This window comes from Benincasa hispida, chromosome 11 (genome assembly GCF_027475165.1).
Source record: "Benincasa hispida cultivar pf3 chromosome 11, pf3_genome.v1.1, whole genome shotgun sequence".
NCBI lineage: Eukaryota > Viridiplantae > Streptophyta > Magnoliopsida > Cucurbitales > Cucurbitaceae > Benincasa > Benincasa hispida.
Genome location: NC_143488.1, coordinates 33818277 through 33837755, shown reverse-complemented (window position 1 = coordinate 33837755; position 19479 = coordinate 33818277). Strand labels below are relative to the sequence as shown.

At 35.4% G+C, this 19479-nt stretch overlaps 2 pseudogenes; one reads left to right on the top strand and one right to left on the bottom strand.

The window, feature by feature from the left end:
* Nucleotides 1–3104: 3104 nt before the first annotated feature.
* On the bottom strand, nt 3105–3954 carry LOC150032587 (uncharacterized; annotated as a pseudogene).
* Nucleotides 3955–4036: 82 nt separating this feature from the next.
* LOC150032586 (uncharacterized) lies at nt 4037–11685 on the top strand (annotated as a pseudogene).
* The last annotated feature ends 7794 nt before the right edge of the window (nt 11686–19479 follow it).

Below are 19479 nucleotides of genomic sequence, written 5' to 3'. Positions count from 1 at the left end.
TGATTGTCACAAAGATAGCTTCAGAGCACAATGTTATTGATTCGTTTACGAAGGCTCTCACGACTACAATGTTTGATAGTCACCTGCAGAGTATGGGTCTATGGAACCGACCGCAGGTCGACTAGGGCAAGTAGGAGATGTTTTATTGGGCCTTAATGCTCTAGTTTATTGTTTTGTACTTGTAATACGATTACCTTATACACCCCACTAGCTTTAGGACAAGTGGGAAATTGTTGGGGTTGATGCCCTAAATCTTAAAGGGTCTTGTCGTTTGTAAACATCTGTATGAACAAACAGTTTGATGATTTATAATATGAGATATTTTATTCATTTTAGTCTATAAATTATGAGATATTTTAGTTGCATTAACCACAAACTAATAAACTAAGATCCCTGGTTATCATTGTAACTTAAGCATGTATGTGGAGACATACAAGTGGATCGTGCTTTAAGTGATAATCTAAATGGTCTGTAGTATATGGATAAAGGAGGAAAACCTTATCTTGATGATACTACGAGTGTGACCCACTTTGTAGATGTTACAAGTATCGTAAAGTACTACAAATAGTCTGATCTTGACCCTGTATTAGACATGTGAGTAGGGATGCTCTATACAAAGGAGTTTGTATAAGACCGGACCACGAATTGTTTAGTCTCGTTATATAACGCTATTCATGACAGAGAATTTCATTTCACTAGGATGACCATAGGTAACATGACCTTAATCTTGAGTGAGTTGGGAACTCCTGCCTATGAAGACGGTCTTTTGATTTGCATAGGGGCGAGTGGCCAAATTGCCAACTCAAACCTACCACTTTGGGGATTCTTCTAATTGGGGAGCTGGGAACTCAACTATATAAGACGGAATTCACTTTTTTCCCGAAGTAAGGGTAAATAGATAAATTGCTCCCTTAAGGGCTTATTCTGGGGCTTGAAGAATGTGGCGCCACACCTTCTCTTGGCTCGATAAGGGTTTAATCATAGTGGGACTATGATGTATTATTCATTAGAGGAATTAGTGGTACTTAAGAAGTTAGATGTAACTATAGGGGTAAAATGGTAAATTGGTCCAACTGTACTTACGAGCAATTTGTGAAGGGTCATCATACTGTTGATTGGATATATCCAATGGACATAGAAATATATCTGTAATGCGAAGAGTGCAGCTATTGGTCTTTAGTGGAGTGCTGGCAATAAACGGATGGTGGATATCGTGATCAAAGAGTTTAGTCAGTTATTCACGTACCGTTGGAGCTTCAAGCTATAAGTCCATAAGGTCCTCTTGGTAGCTCAATAGATTCATGTTGAGAATTAATTTTTGGGTTAGTTTGAAGTATTCAAATTAACAATAGGGAATTTGATTATATATGATATAGTTAAATTAATTCAATTATATGTGATATAATTGATTTGATGTATTTGATACATTAATTGATTGGAGGAATTAATATAAATATGATTTATATTAAGTGCCATAAAGGAGAAGAAGAACTATGGTTTATATGTTGCATATGATGTGATATTAAAACTATAAGTTATAAATATAATATGATAAATTAGTTATTATATTTATTTATAATAAATCAATTATAAGATAATTGATTTCGATTTTCTCCAATAACCGACTTAGTGGTTGGTTATAGTCAGTTGATGGCAACCGAATGGTTAAAAGTGAAAAATGATTTTCATTTTGACATTGGAACACGCTACACGAATCAAGTGATCGTTTTCATATTCGAGAGAGTAAAGACGATCGAGTTTTTATATATGATAGCTACTCGTTGCTAGACGATCGAGTACCCAAGTCTAAACGATAGACTTCTGTCTTCTCCCACTTACTCGATCGTCTACTCGATCATCCAGTTCCTCTTTCCCTCTACCAAATCCATACAGAGCCCACACCTCTTAGATTCTCACATCGAGAATACCAAGGTAGCCTCATGGTAGTGTCGAGTTTTCGTTTGAGGGTCGAGGATTGATTTCACTCATTGCTGATCGAGGATATTCTAGAGGCATGTTGTGTTCGTGCTATTGGGTGCCTTACTGAGGTATCGAGGGAATACTAGAAGAAAAGTTCCTCAAAGGTATGTTCACTCGATCCCTTTGTGTTTATTCTTTTGAAGTATGTTGTAATTTACTCCTTGATGCATAACTATGTTGTTAGATTGTAAATGTTCATGTTCTTTTACAATGGGATTTGGAACGATCTGCTTTCGCTCATTGGTTCTCTATGTTTAGAGTTCCTTCAATATGTTGCAATCTTTAGTGCCTTACCCTAGAGGGATTCTGTTAAAGAAGAATGACTAATCATATCTCTTACCATATCCTTAGATGTTCTATTTCGACTTTCTGCCACACCATTCATGTTCGGTTTCCTTGACATAGTGTATTACGGGACCATTCTACATTCCCCTAGGTATTTGGTAAAGGGCCCTAGACGTTATTCATCTGATCCACCGTATCTACCATAGTATATTCACCACCACAATCAAATTTGACAGCATTAATTTTCTTTCCAAGTTGAAGTTCAACTTTAGCTTTGAAAGATTTGAAAACGTCCAAAAATTGAAACTTCTCATGAATTAAATATAGATACTCATATCTTGAATAGTCGTCTATGAACGTAATAAAATATTGTTGTCCATTCCAAGAAGCTGTAGGGAATGGACCACAAATGTTTGTATGTGTTAGTTCTAAGATGTCTGGGCATCTGCTAGCATATGAGTTTCTTATGTTTCTCCATTTTCCCTTAATATATTCCACATAAACTTTAAAGTTGCGTAAATCAAAGGAATCAAGAATTCCATCTAACACAAGTCTCTAAATTCTCTATTTAAAGATGTGACCTAAACGCTTGTGCCATAATATAGCAGAATTCTCATTGAATTTACGCTTTTGGTCACATGAATTAGATAACAGGATCTTGTTAAATAAAGCAAAAGAATCAAGCATATATTGATTATCAATTTAAGAATCGGTACCAATAAACTTGGAATCTTGAAAAAAAACTAACTTTATGATTTTCAAAAGAACAAGAAGAATCAAATTTGTCTAAACTAGAAATAGAAACTAAATTTTGTCTAAATGATAGTATGACAAAAGTCTCATTCAAAACCAAATAACAACCAGTTTTTTAAACGTAATTTAAAATTCTCAATAGCTTCAACTAGAACTACTTTTCTATCGCCCACATAGATGAATCTTTCATCATCACTTGGTAGCCAGCTCCACAAGAAACCCTGCAAAGATATACTTACATGAGTAAAAGCATCAGAATCTACCCACCAAGTATCTGTAGGTACAAAAGCTAAATTAACTTCAGAACAAACAAAAGTGAGAAGTTTTCCCTTCTTCACATGCCACTTGCCGTATTTAGGACAATCTTTCTTGAAGTGACCTTCCTTTTTGTAGAAAAAACAAGGACTTTCAATAACCTACTTCTTGTTTTTATTCTGCTGAGATGTCCCTTCTACAACACCCGTAGATTTTCTTTTCTTCTTATCATGAGAGCCAGTTTCCAAATGAGCATTTTTTATCATTTCTCTCTTAATTCTATCTTCTTCTTACACACATTGTGAGATAAGCTCATTAATACTCCATTTATCCTTCTGAGTATTATAGCTTATCTTAAACTGAGCGAATTATGCAGGAAGAGAGATAAGTACCAGATGTACCAGTAAATTTTCATTTATCTCGATATCAAGTGCCTTTAGTTTAACTGCGAGATTGAACATTTCCATTATATACTCCCTTATGTTCCCATTGCCCTTATACTTCATGGAAGTTAAAGAAGTCAAAAGACTACTTGCATCCCCTTTTTCATTTTTAGCAAATTATTTCTCAATTTGAGCTAAGAACTTATTGGCATTTTCACTTTCCGTAATCGATACCTGAGAAGACTCCAAAATGGAGTACTGAGTGATCATTAGACACATGAAATTTGACCATTCCCATTTCTCAATATTAGTCGTATTCGACTATTCACAATTAATACAACATGTCATAAAATAAAATATGACAAAATAATTTCACTTATATGGTAGGCCCCTTTAACAAGATACCTAGCACAACATTGATGTCTAGGCTTTGGGCAAAAACATCAACTATAAATGGTACTCTCAACGTAGTAATCAAAATACTGAAAATAAACTTTGTAAAAAAAAGTCTTTCTTTAGACCGACTATTTTCACATGAAATTTTTTTATAATTATCACATACTCATTACCACATACATACCCATAATTTGGTAAAATATTTATCTTTCTTTGGGCTAGTAATCATTCACATAAATGAATGAATATGCACATCTTATATTTAATAATTAAACTAATCTAGATAACATATGCTACTTTGGTAACATATTATTTTGACCAATTCAATCCAACATATAAGAGACAATAATATAATAATCTTAAATATATTATTGTACATAATAGGAGAAGATCTCAAAAAATTATGGTTCAAAATTAAATTTAAATCACCAAATTATCAATCAAATTTAAATTTAGTTTCACAAAATTATCAATCAAATTTAAACTTAAATTAAATTTTACTAAATTTGTCCAATAAAACCACTTTAACCCTAATTAGAGCTCCAAAAAGTCCCAATTTTCAGCCAACTTCCGCAATAATTCCACCCAGAAAATGGATTCAGTTTTAGAGGAATCCATGACGCATAAACAGTGACAAACGATAGTCAGAAGCTTTTAATGATGCACAAAATATGACAACAGTAACACTGTGTACAAAAACCTCTCAGATCTACACTCCGAATTCCCTTTGTCACCTCTATTTTGAGCCATTTTCACAGCAAAAAAAATTGTCATAAACAACACAACTTACAAGACTTGATTTACAAACAATGTACGCAAAACAATGGACCCAAACAATGACCAAATCAACATTAAACTGTAAATCTAAGATGCCAAAAAATCGAAAACATCTATTTTACAAACCTTAAACCCTTTTTTCTGAAAATTGAATCAAAATAGTGGCAAATGTTAAAAAGACCCGACATCGAGTAAAATTATCTGTATGATACGTAATCCATGATCATGTTTGCGAAAACGTAAAAAATCAAAGTATCTTGGCTCTATCGCATGAGTTAATCTGAAAGTAGGTAGATTGATTATAAAAATTCTGATAAATTATTGACTCATCTGGTATCTAAATATATAATTCATTTACAAATTTACTCGATCGAAAATTTATAGTCTTAAAAAAAATTATAGATCCAATGTCACATTAGTAAAGATTTATGATACATGTATAGGGTGTACTCAATGTGTCCGAGCTTGCCCCACAGATGTATTAGAAATGATACCTTGGGGCGGATGTAAAGCTAAGCAAATAGTTTCGGCTTCAAGAACAGAAGACTGTATTGGTTGTAAGAGATGTGAATCTGCCTGTCCAAGGGATTTCTTGAGTGTTCGCGTTTATTTATGGCATGAAACAATTTGAAGCATGGGTCTAGCTTATTGATATGTTCTCTAAAAGCCCCCTTGAATACATTTGATTTCTTTTTTATCGACAAAAACTCGTGCTCGAAAATAAATATACATATATATATTTATTTTTTATTTCATTTTCGAACATGAGTTTTTTTAGTCCAAGTGTATCTTGTTTTTACTACGAATTATTTTCCTTGGTTAACAACAGTTGTAGTTTTTCCAATATTTGCAGGTTTATTACTTTGACAACATGAAATTCATGCTCTGGTATCACTTGTTAGCGTAATTTCTTTAAATCTATATTGAATAGATTAACAGTAGGATCGTTCACGTCAGATTCCATTGAGAGATTGATGACAATTTCGAATACCCTTAGTGGGATCTCTCCCTAGATGGGATTCAAGAAAGACTAAGTGTGTATTGTTTTTGTATATTAGGGACCATAGTCCTAAAGTCTTTTTATATACTAGTTCAATTAAGGTTCTCGTTAAATCCTAATTAACTAGGAATGGACTTCTGCCCAGTAAGTCTATATTCAATTAAGAATCTAGGGTCTTAATTAATCAAATCACATAATAGAGTTCAATCTAAGAAAATAATCCAATGTGATAAAATATTAATCTACATACATAGCCCATACTTTAATTATACGTATTATTATTTAAAATACGTATAACAGCTAATTCATGTGAGGACTTTAGATATGCCTTTGAGTCATTTTTGTTGTAAACATTCTGAATTCTTGAGTTTATCCAATTTGTATTCATTGATAAGTTGATTTTTCTATTTGAATACATATTGATTGCTATGATTCTCCATGTTATATGTTGTCATCGAAATCGAAATCGCCTAGTAGCACGATTAGAATTGTGTATGTTAGATTAGTTGGTTGTTCCAAATGATTGACATGCATGTTCTAAATAGGATTCAAAATAAATCTTGTAGTTAATTTAGCTATCCAAATTAATCACACGTCTCGAAAATTACCCTTCACACTTGATGCAAACATTGAGAGTATCTATGGACGCTATCAAACCCAGTTAACTTAATTTATTTAGTTTAATCGAGGATTTATCTCAGTTAATGAATTGGGGATACTTGTTTGGCTTAACCAAACAAAGTGGTTGTGCGTCTGCATATTGAATGACTATTATCTTTAGTTTTCATATGAACAAGTCTAGTAACTGAACCGGTTCCTACCTCTAAATTGGGCTTGTTAAGTTGAATCGTTAATCTTTGTCAATTTCAACTTCGAGCATTCATCTTTTGAAATCTTGATTACTTGCAATCTTTATCATCATCGTTGATCACATGAAAACCCCCTTTTTACCTTCAAATTTAAAAATTAGTTTTGAGAAATACCTTGATTCCTAGCTAGCGCTACAAGCTTAATTTTAATGTCGATATGCATTCCAATTTACGAGTTAGCAACCTTGGAAGACACTGTATTGCATGTTTTATGTAATTTCGTTTGTGCATATCATAGATTCAAGATCTCCCCAAGAACACATTGTCATACAGTTAAAAAGTTCAAGACTCCCTTGCTTCGGAAAACATTACCAACTACTATGACAAGCAAAACACAAGATCAGAAGTCTAAAACAAAATCCAACAAACGAAATTAGAGGGGAAATGGAAAACAATAGAACAAAACTTTCGATTCTTTTTTCTCTTCATTTTTATTCAATCTCAACTGTCGTCTTGACTGAGATTTCACCCCCGAAAGTTTAAAAAATTGATGATTGGAATGTGCTATTAAAGGAAGTTAATATTTTTGTTTTGGTCTTGGTATCGATCTTAGCTGAAATACACCAAGACGAGTCATTAAAACAATAGACCAAAGAGAATGCATTTTGTGAAAGATAGAAACTTTTTTGTGGTATTTCTATTACCCCAAATAGCCCATAATTTTTTTCTTTTTTTTTTTTTGGAATTGGAATGTGGCTGAATTTGAGGTTTCATTCTAAAAAATGGTAAAACCGCCAGGAATAAGAATTATGGCAACTCATGTGACATGCACATGACCACAAATTTCTAAATCCATCCCTTGTTTGCCGGTAGATGTTGTTGATGAAACTACAAATACCAGTTAATTCCAAAATAAAAAGTTGAGGTATATATACAGGTAATTGATGATATTTTCCAAGGACAACTGCCCTCCTAATTTTGCTCATGTGGTTAACATAATATCTATATTTTATTATTTTTGAATTGATCTCACCTTAATAAAATATCTAGATTTTTCTACCAAATTTATATTTGAAATATCCATATATTATTAGAATTTCTTTTATCCATATATTTTATTCAAATCTTTATATTGTTTTTCATAATTGTATACATACCTTTTGAATGAATTAGCTGTATATTTCTCACATTTTTAATAAATTAGTTGTATATACTATTTTTTTATATTATTTTAACGTTTTGGGAAAAGAAATATCACTTCCTATAACTTTACGATTAGGATTTGATTTAAAATAAACAATCTCTTCCTCATTTTTTCCTCTTTTGAAATTTAAATTTATTTTTAATATAAAAATTAGATTTTGATAACTACTTCAAGAATTTGATTTAAAATAAATCAATCTCTTCCTCATTTTTCTCCCCTCATTATTCAAATTAGCTATTTGTTTTGATTTGATTTAACCACTTCTCGAAAATATTCCGAATTAATCAATATTTAATTTGTTTATCATCATTTGGATTTTAATTTATAATACACTTTTAGATTTTATATTATTTTATTCATTTTTTATGATTCTAAATTTGGATTAATTTTTTTTTTATTTAAGATTTTATGGAATATTTTATACATATTATCATCTAATAAATAGTATATTTCATTTAAATTTGATCAGTTTTTTGTATTTTTTAATTACCTTTTATTCATTATCATCTTATTATATTATTATATCGTTAATTTGTCTTTTTGACAAACAAATAAGTATTCACTTTTGCAATTTTGTTGTTTTTGCTATTCCTCTACAACGTGTCAGGCTAAGCTTATGAAAATGGAATGATGAATACTGTTGTTGAATGAAAAATTCTGGACCAAGCACAAGTCACCACGTCGTTTGCTAAATTAACGACGAATTTCTAAGTCATTGACTTTGGGTCCAATTAGAAGTTAACACATGTCCCGAATTGAATTGAAGACAAGTTTTGATGACGTCACGCGGATGAATCAGATGAGATTAAATTGGTCCAATTTGATATTACTATTTGGGCTTAAAGTCCAAACTAAAAAAAAGTTGAATTGGACTCAAATTCCAGATCAGGCCCAAAACCAACTAATTGGGCCCAAGGGTTAGGCCCATGGACCAACCAAGCCCACGAAGCCCACCTGAGAACTCTATAAATAGAGAAGTTCTCTTCATTTGTAAAGGCAGCATTTTCTACACTCAGAAGACTCAAAGAGAATTCACTAACAAGCAAAGGACTCTCAAGACTCATGAAGCTGCACTCCTATAAGGCAGAAGACCTTTGAAGATACAAATACTCTTCCAAGACTTCTACTTCAAACTTCCAAGACTTCTGAAGCTGCACTTCTATAAGGCAGAAGACCTTTGAAGACACAAATACTCTTCCACGACTTCTACTTCAAGCTTCCAAGACTCCTGAAGCTGCACCCCTATAAGGCAGAAGATTTTTGAAGATACAAATACTCTTCCAAGACTTCTACTTCAAGCTTCCAAGACTCCTGAAGCTGCACTCCTATAAGGCAGAAGACCTTTTAAGACACAAATACTCTTCCAAGACTTCTACTTCAAGCTCCCAAGACTCTAAAGCTGCACTCCTATAAGGCAGAAGACCTTTGAAGACACAAATACTCTTCCAAGACTTCTACTTCAAGCTTCCAAGACTCCTGAAGCTGTACTCTATAAGGCAGAAGACCATTGAAGATACAAATACTCTTCCAAGACTTCTACTTCAAGCTTCCAAGACTCCTGAAGCTGCACCCCTATAAGCAGAAGACCTTTGAAGATACAAATACTCTTCCAAGACTTCTACTTCAAGCTACCAAGACTCCTGAAGCTGCACTCCTATAAGGCAGAAGACCTTTGAAGATACAAATACTCTTCCAAGACTTCTACTTCAAGCTTCCAAGACTCCTGAAGCTGCACTCCTATAAGGCAGAAGACCTTTAAAGATACAAATACTCTTCTAAGACTTCTATTCAAGCTTCCAAGACTCATGAAGCTGCCTTTGAAGACACAAATACTCTTCCAAGACTTCTATTTCAAGCTTCCAAGACTCCTGAAGCTGCACTCCTATAAGGCAAAAGACCTTTAAAGATACAAATACTCTTCCAAGACTTCTACTTCAAGCTTTCAAGACTCCTGAAGCTGTACTCCTATAAGGCAGAAGAACTTTGAAGACACAAATACTCTTCTAAGACTTCTACTTCAAGCTTCCAAGACTCCTTAAGCTGCACTCCTATAAGGCAGAAGACCTTTGAAGACACAAATACTCTTCCAAGAGTTCTACTCTAAGCTTTCAAGACTTCTACTTCAAGAACGTTCGGTGCTTTCCTTCTCCAAGTCAAGCATATTCACCCATCTGAGAGAGAATCAGAGGATCAAATATTAGAGATCAAACCACATCGCATCAAATCAACTCCAACATCAACACCAACTTAAGTTCAACTCCACGAAATACGTTTCTCCGGAAACCTCGTGTGAACAAATTGGCACGCTCGGTGAGACATCTCTACCTCTCATCTCTCTCTCGTCATCCAAGTCTAACAAATCTACAAATAGCACCAAAGAAAGTTGTATCCAAAGCTACCATCGCAAGCAATAGTTATATAAGCTCTGTCATCACGGAGGAAATCTGGGACCAGCTGGTGGAATCTTCTAAAGGCGGGATCGTCATCAGAAAAAATCCCTTGTTTGACAACTATGCTTCTACTACTGATCTATCAGAGAAAGAATCACATCTTGATGACTGACGTAATGACTGAGTCGACCATGGCAGAGATGGAGGTAAAGATAAACCTCCTAATGAAGGCTGTAGAGGAGCGAGATCATGAAATTGCTGTTTTAAGAGATCAGATACAAGCTCGAGATACTGCTGAATCAAGTCAATTCCCAGTTATAAAGCCAATGACAAAGGAAATACTGTCTTGCAGGAAAGTCAGCCACCACAATCCACCTCTATTGCCTCCCTGTTAGTTCAACAGCTCCAGGATATGATCTCAAACTCCATAAGAGCTCAGTACAAAGGACCGTTGCAAAGCTCCTTTATGTACTCTAAGCCATACACCAAAAGAATCGACAACCTCAGAATGCCAGTTGGGTATTAACCTCCAAAGTTCCAGCAGTTCGATGGAAAGGGCAATTCAAAACAACATGTTGCACACTTCATTGAAACCTGTGAAAATGCAAGAACCAGAGGAGACCAGCTAGTCAAGCAGTTCGTCCGTACCTTGAAAGGAAATGCTTTCGATTGGTATACTAATTTGGAGCCAGAAGTAATTGATAGTTGGGAACAACTAGAAAGGGAGTTCCTGAATCGCTTCTATAGTACAAGGCGTATTGTTAGCATGATGGAGCTGACAAACACCAAACAGTGGAAGGGAGAGACAGTCATCGATTACATCAACCGATAGAGAGCTTTAAGTCTAGATTGCAAAGATAGACTTACTGAATTATCTGCAGTGGAGATGTGCACTCAAGGCATACACTGGGAGCTTCTCTACATCCTACAAGGGATAAAACCTCATACGTTTGAGGAGCTGGCAACACACGCTCATGATATGGAGCTGAGTATTGCCAATAGGGGAACTAAAGATTTCCTAGTCTCTGAAGGGAAAAAATACAAAAATGATGCCAAGGGCACTAAAAAGATCGTCGGTAGTGCCACAAAAGAATCTATGGTCGTTCATGTGACCCCACTGAAATTTTCCTCCAAAGGAAAACAAACAAAATTTGAAAGAAGGCACAATGAGGGCGAGAAGCGCCGTCCAACTCTTAAAGAACGACAAGAGAAGGTTTATCCATTCCCTGACTCTGATATGGCAGATATGTTGGAGTAACTACTAGAGAAGCAACTTATTCAGCTACTGGAATGAAAGCGGCCGGAACAAGAAGGAAAAATAGATGATCCTAACTACTACAAGTATAATCGGGTCATTAGTCACCCAGTTGAAAGGTGCTTTGTACTGAAGGAACGAATTATGAAGTTGGCTCGTGAAAAGAAGATTGAGCTAGATTTGGATGAAGTAGCTTAGAAAAATCATGCTACGGTAGCGGCAACTTCAAATGTTCCAATACTGTCTGTGTCCCATGCTCAAAGAGAAAGCCCGATCTAGTTTGGAGAATTCGAGCCTATAGTTGTTCGGTTCCAACAAGAGATTCAAACAACAAATTTCGAAAAGAAAGATGAGCTTGTTGAAGATGACAACGAAGGGTGGGTAGTAGTGACTTATCAAAAGAGAAGACAACCAAACTCCACCCAAAAAGAGTCGCGTTCCTATCGAAGCTATAGAAGAAGAAACAAGACTCATAAAAAGAAAGACAAAAAGATGACACAGAAGCCTAAGCCTACTAAGAAAGAAGACAAAGACTTCCCTCAATTCTGACGGTCGATAACTTCGGCAGAATTTCTCCCAAGAAGCTTTCTCAATAATCATCCGAGAAAGTATCAGAAGTTATTGCATGTCCCACTATTGGCATAGTGGAAGTCGACAACAATCATGTGACTGCTGAAGAAGTCAAAGACTCAGAAGAAATGAAGCAAAGAACTTCTGTCTTCGATCGTATTAAACCTTCGAGTGCTCAATCTTCAGTCTTTCAAAGATTGAGTATGGCCACGGGAGGAGAAGAAGACCAATGTCCAACAATTCAGCCTCAAAAGGCTAAGTATATCCACATCAAAGAAAGATCAACCTCCAGCATCTACTTTTGATCGTCTCAAGACAACAAGCGATCAACGTAAAGGAAGGATGAAAATCTTGAAGTCGGCTCTTTAACCATTATTGTAGCTCACCATATGTATCTAGAACTATCGTCAACGGTTTGTGTAGCCATAAATAATCCTATATTTTTTTTTTAATTCAGTGAGATCTATTAGAACTTTAAAATGTTCTAATTTAAACATGAAATAATTTCATTCTTTTCATGTATTAGGTTTTATTAGGTACAATATATATAATTTCTATAAAATACTAAACATAAATATATATAAATATAAATATATTAAAGATACCATGAAAAAAACAACGACGAAAAGATTCACAGTCGTGTCCCTTCACGCATGAAGAGGAAATTTTCTGTGGACATAAGTACAGAAGGTTCCTTGATAGTGAAGCCAAAACTTATCATATTGACGAATCCTACAAATGAAGAGGATAATCAAAACCATGATGAAATAAGAGTTTCTGAAGTTTAAATGAAGAAGCTCCTCATCGCAAGAGCCTAAACTGCATGATGCTCCTAGCCCGCATGAGCTTAAAATATGAACGGCCCAAAAAACAATTTGTATGAAATACGTTATGACTTGATCCCTTTCATTATAAAGAGTAAGTAGGCAACTTAAAGAAATTTAAGTTCAGTCGAGCATAAAAAGAAAAAAAAAATCTCTTCGAACTACATTATGACTTGATTCCTATCATTAAGAAGGGTATGTAGGCAGCTTGAAAGAAACTTCAAGTTTAGTCCAGTTAAAAATAAAAAACTTGAACTATGTCATGATTTGATCCCTTTCTTTAAAGGTACGAAGGAAACTTAAAGAAATTTAAGTTTAGTCCATCAGAAGAGGTACCACAATCACCTAAATATAATACTACAAGATTGATGTTGATCATCCCCGTCAAAGAATGACACTTCAGATTGAAGATGTTCATCCCTATTGGGGATAACATAATGGGTTGAAGATGTTCATCCCTTGTAAGGAGCCAACACAGTAAATAAAAGGCACACACGTGGAATGCGCTTCGCTTCCTTTTTAAAAGTAAACTTATACACTCCTCCATCTTCAAGTTTAGAGGCTCCATCGATGCTTCATCTTCATGCTCAAAGTCACAAAGTCAAGCCTACTGCCAAAGCTTCATGCTTCATCAAACTCAAATGCGAAGAATTTTTCGATGCTTTGTCAAACTCAAGTGTGAAGGTCTCGTTGATGCTTCTACATATTTAAGTTCAAAGGCTTCATTGATGCTTCTTCATCTTTAAGTTCAAAGGCTTCGTTGATGCCTCTCCATCTTTAAGTTCAAGATTGGCATGTACTCCATCTTCAATTTCAAGGTCGGTGTGTATGGCTCAGCTCCATCTTCAATGACTTGGTCTACAAAGTCATGACGCAGCTTCGATTCATCTCCAAACTAATGACGCAGCTTCACTTCATCTTCAAAGTCATGGCGTGGCTTCGTTTCATCTCTAAACTAATGATGCGGCTTCGCTTCATCTCCAAGTTGTGGCGTGGCTTCGTTTCATCTCCAAACTAATAACGCGGCTTCACTTCATCTCCAAACTAGTGACGCGGCTTCGTTTCATCTCCAAACTAGTGACGCGGCTTCGTTTCATCTCCAAACTAGTGACGCGGTTTCGCTTCATCTCCAAGTCATGGCCTGGCTTCGCTTCATCTCCAAACTAATGACGTGGCTTCACTTCATCTTCAAAGTCGTGGCGTGGCTTCGTTTTATCTCCAAACTAATAACGCGGCTTCGCTTCATCTCCAAGTCGTGGTGTGGCTTCATTTCATCTCCAAACTGATGACGCGACTTCGCTCCATCTTCAAAGTCGTGGTGCGGTTTCGTTTCCTCTCCAAAATATTAGTACAACTTCACCTCTTCTCTAAAATTTGTGTAGCTTCGTTTCCTCTCCAAAAATGTGGGTGTGGTTCCACCTCATATTCGAGATCAAGTTTGGTTTGTCTAGCTCTACCTCATATGCGAGGATGACTCTAGTCCATCTGGCTCCACCTCATATGCGAAGACAACTCCGGTCCGTTTGGCTCCGCCTTGTACGCGAGATCGACTCTAGTCAACCTGACTCCGTTCAAAATCTTGATGGCACATTCTTCTCATCTTCAAGGTTTGATGGCATATCCGCCTCATCTTCAAATACTCAATGGCGTATTTCCCTTATCTTCAAATTTTGATCAAGGAGTAACATAACAAGGAAAACCTTTCGAGGATCCTCCCTAGGGTGATCGAATAGGAGAGTTGTATGCCTTTGCGGGGCCCTTACCATGACGATCAGGATACACGAGCGGCGCTACAAGGTAGACCTTTCCGAGATCCTCCCTAGGGTGATCGAATGGGAGAGTCGTAAACCTTTACGGGGTCCCTCCCATGACAATCAGGATGTACGAATGGTGCTACAAAGTAGACCTTTTCGGGATCCACCTAGGGTGATCGAATGGGAGAGTTGTAAGCCTTTGCGGGGCCCCTCCCATGACGATCAGGATACACGAGCGCACTAAAGACGGGTCGATGAGATTAAAAAAAAAAAACTTGTTTTGTTCTACTCCTTTGGTTGCACCGTAACTCCTACAAAAAAAATATAGTGGGGGGGGAGGGGGGGGGAAGTTAGTATAATAATAATAATAAAGGAGAGCAAAAAAAAAAAAAGAAAAAAAAAAATATGTGAAAAAAAAAGAGAAAAGTGAAAAAAAAAAAAAGAAACAAAATTTTAAGAAAAAAAAAAAAAAAAAAAAAAGAAAGAAAGAAAGAAAAAAATATATATGAAAACCAAAAAAAGGAAGGGAAGCCCTAATTCCCCATCTTTCCTTCTTTCTCCCTTCTCCTCACTTACAGCTTCCTATTGCAATCCAAGTCTGATTGACAAAGGATGGAAAGGATGTAAGAACGAAGGAGATCACACTTCAAGATGAAGAAGAGCATGCGTCCTGCCAGTATTTATATAGCTAAGCAGTTGAAATTTGATAAAATCACGAGTTATTCAAACTGAATACTGTTTATTTTTGTTGTGGAACTCCGATTCTTGCTGAAATTAGTTAAGAGTCAACAAAAAAGATCATGCTCGATTGGAGGCTGCCTGAATTAGGGGCAACGATGGAGTTTTGAATCCCCAGATTCAACGGCGAGGAGTTTTGGGCTAAGACTTGAGAGAATCTGGCATAAGCCAACAGTATGGAGAAGGAAATCTCGCTAAGACTGGTATCGCTAGCCACAAAGCAGACGACTGTCTGAGATTAAAAAGAAAAAAAAATTATTAATAAAATAATAATAATAATAATAATAAGGGGAATCTCGCTAGTGTCGCTCTCTCCCACTTTCTCGCTCTCTCCAGTGTCACTCTTTCTCACTTTCTTGCTCTCTCCACTCTCACTCTCTCCAGTGTCACTCTCTCTCACTTTCTCACTCTCTCCACTCTCGCTCTCTCCTACTTTCTCGCTCTCTTCAGTGTCACTCTCTCTCACTTTCTCACTCTCTCCACTCTCGCTCTCTCCTACTTTCTCGCTCTCTCCAGTGTCACTCTCTCTCACTTTCTCACTCTCTCCACTCTCGCTCTCTCCCACTTTCTCGCTCAAAATCTCGCTCTCTCCAACAAACTTCACGTGCTAATTGCAAGCACTGCAAACAGAAGATTATGAAAGGAGAGGAACTTGTGAACTTAGTCACTGCCTGGGTGCCTTCAGAGACAACGCGTTTGGCCAATTCTCGAAGATATCATTGATGAAGCTGTTCATGATACCCATGGCCTTGCTGGAAATACCGATGTTTGGATGAACTTGCTTCAGCACCTTGAAGATGTAGATCTACGTTTCTACACTCTTCTTGGTCCTCTTCTTCTTCTTGTCTCCGGCAGTAGAGGATCATTCCTTCTTCAGCTGTTAAACGAATCGAATTCGATTCTCAAATTAAGTTCCTGGTGAAGTTGGTAGGGTATCACCATGAAGTTGGTAGGGTATCGCTGGTGATGGCTTGGTATCGCTGGTAATGGCCTGGTATTGCTAGTAATGGTTTGGTATCGCTGGTAATGGCCTGATATCGCTGGTGATGGCTTGGTATCGCTGGTAATAGCCTAGTATCGCTAGTAATGGCTTGGTATTGCTGGTAATGGCTGGTAATGGTTTGGTATCGCTGGTAATGGCCTGATCTCGCTAGTAACGGCTTGGTATCGCTGGTAATGGCCTGATCTCGCTAGTAAGGTTGTCTTCCAATACGTTGGCTCTCCAAAATCTCTTCCATTTAAGTTCAAATTCATATTCCATTCAAATTGGAATTAAAATCAACTGTTATTCCAAATCTCAGTCTAAAGCCTCTAATCCAAATTTTTATTCTAAATTAAAACCAGCCAAATCGGGTGAGATAAATTTCAAATCCGTCCCAAATTAAAATTTGGCCATATCCCAAATTTTATCAATATTCGAATGGTTAGCCTTGATATTGAGTTATGAATAAAATGCCGAGTCAAAATTTGGCTATATTCCAAATTTTATCTCAAATTTAAATAAACCTTAGTTTCTATACTCATTTCCAAGTAAAATTGAGCATATCCCAAATTTTTATCTCAAACCAAAATTGATTAAGATTCAATTTCACCCCAAATTCTATTCCAAATTCGAATTAAATTAAATTTGCAATTAAAGTGGAACATAAATTCTACTTTAGTTCAAATTAAAGTTTACTTAGCGAAATTGTATCAAACGAACAAGATTTCAAATCAAAATTTTGAGCTAAATTCTTATATTTTGATCATAATGATGTATCAAATTAAAAGAGTCAAAAAATCATACTTTGATCTCAAATTACATTTTTTATCGAGATTCATTCACCCATATACGTGCATAAATCTAAAAAATGGGGCATTTGTTGAATGAGAAATTTTGGGACCAATCACAAGTCACCACGTCATTTGCTAAATTAACGACGAATTTCTAAATCATTGACTTTAGGTCCAATTAGAAGTTGACACATGTCTCGAATTGAATTGAAGGCAAGTTTCGATGACGTCACGCGGATGAATCAGATGAGATTAAATTAGTCCAATTTGATATTACTATTTGGGCTTAAAGTCCAAACTACAAAAAAAAAAAGTTGAATTGGACCCAAAATCCAGATCAAGCCCAAAACCAACTAATTGGGCCCAAGGGTCAGGCCCATGGACCAACCAAGCCCATCTGAGAACTCTATAAATAGAGAAGTTCTTCATTTGTAAAGGTAGCATTTTCTACGCTCAGAAGTCCCAGAGAGAATTCACTAACAAGCAGAGGACTCCCAAGACTCCTAAAGCAGAACTCCTATAAGGCAGAAGACCTTTGAAGACACAAATACTCTTCTAAGACTTCTACTTGAAGACACAAATACTCTTCCAAGACTTCTACTTCAAGCTTCCAAGACTCCTGAAACTACACTTCTATAAGGTAGAAGACCTTTGAAGATACAAATACTCTTCCAAGACTTCTACTTCAAGAATGTTCGGTACTTTCCTTCTCCAAGTCAAGCATATTCACCCAACTGAGAGAGAATCAGAGGATCAAAAAACACGTTTCTCCGGAAACCTCGTATGAACAACTGTAATTGTAAATAAACAAACTCCCTTCTTGATTTTTCTTCCCGAATTTATAATTTATTATCAAATTAGATTTTATCTAACTACTTATCGATTTTCTTAATCAGAATAAACAAAAATTTACTGTTTTTTCTTCTCTAATTTATATTTGAATTTATTTTTTATTATCAAATGTGATTTTATCCAACTAACTTTTGATTTGTTTATATGTTTGTTACAAATTCAATTGTATCTAAATATTTTATTATTATTTTATACATATTGTTATCAAATTCATTTAATTTTTTTCTTTATATTTTCGATGTTTTCAATTTTTCATATACAAACATGTAAAAATGGCTTGTTGAACCTAAAAAGAAACATATAAATGGAAATTAAATTTTAAAGGTTTGAAACATGTGAGTGGGTGTGTGTATATATATATATTTTTCAGTTTATTATTATTATTATTATTATCATAATTATTATTATTTATTAAGAGAAGATAACAAAAACCCTAAATCTCATCTTCATCTTCTTCACTTAGCTGCCCTCAAAATCTCATTTTTCTCCTTTGCAATCTCATGTCTTCAATCGCTGGTTCAGCAACTCTTTCTTGAATTTCATCATCTTGGCTAGCTTTTAACGACCATACTAGGTTGCCGACCTTTTTTTCGCTTGCACACATGTTTTCTGCTTTTGTTTCTACTTTGAATATCATTTTCAATAATGACGTTATGGGATTCATAGTATTTAAAGTTGGTTTTCAAGATCCAATTAGCAAAATGGTTACATGGAATGAAGATGATGAGTCTCCCTACAAGTGGTTTGGTGTCAAACGCAATCATACTTCCAATGGTCACATCGTCATGAAGTTGTAATTCCTTCACATATTCACTTGCCAACAACAACTTTACTGGTAAAATCATTTTTGCTCTTTCTCACCTTTGAGGAAGTCTATTGTTATATGCATCCATAAGTTTCTAATGACCCCATTGACGGCTCATCATATTCTCTTGCATAAAGGACCATTCACTTGCCAACAACAACTTTACTCGTAAAATCAATTTTGCTCTTTCTCACCTTGGAGGAAGTCAATTGTTGTATACATCCATAAGTTTCTAATGACCCCATTGACGATCCCTTACATAAAGGACCATATTGGGCGATTTTTAATTTCGCTTCTGGAACGTTTAGATACTAATGTATTTGTGTATTCTTGTTCTTTTTTAAGTAGTGTATCTTTACATTTTCATTTGTACTTAATTTTATTGTTTTAGAGTAGTTTCATCATTTACTAATTAGTATTTTTTATTATATAAATTCATTTTACTATTTTTATAATTTTGAAATTTTTTTGCTATTTTTCCAAATGAAACTTTAAAATTTTTTTGTTTCTTTTGTCAGCCTTTTTTTTTTTCAAATCTCATTCAGTTGAATTTATCCATGGCAATTTCATCTACTTGGGCTGAGTTGTTACTCTTACAAATCGCAGTTTAATTGAGTTTTATTTGTGGTTTTTTTTTTCTTCTTTTTGGCCTTTTTGGCCTATTTCTTTTGGGTAA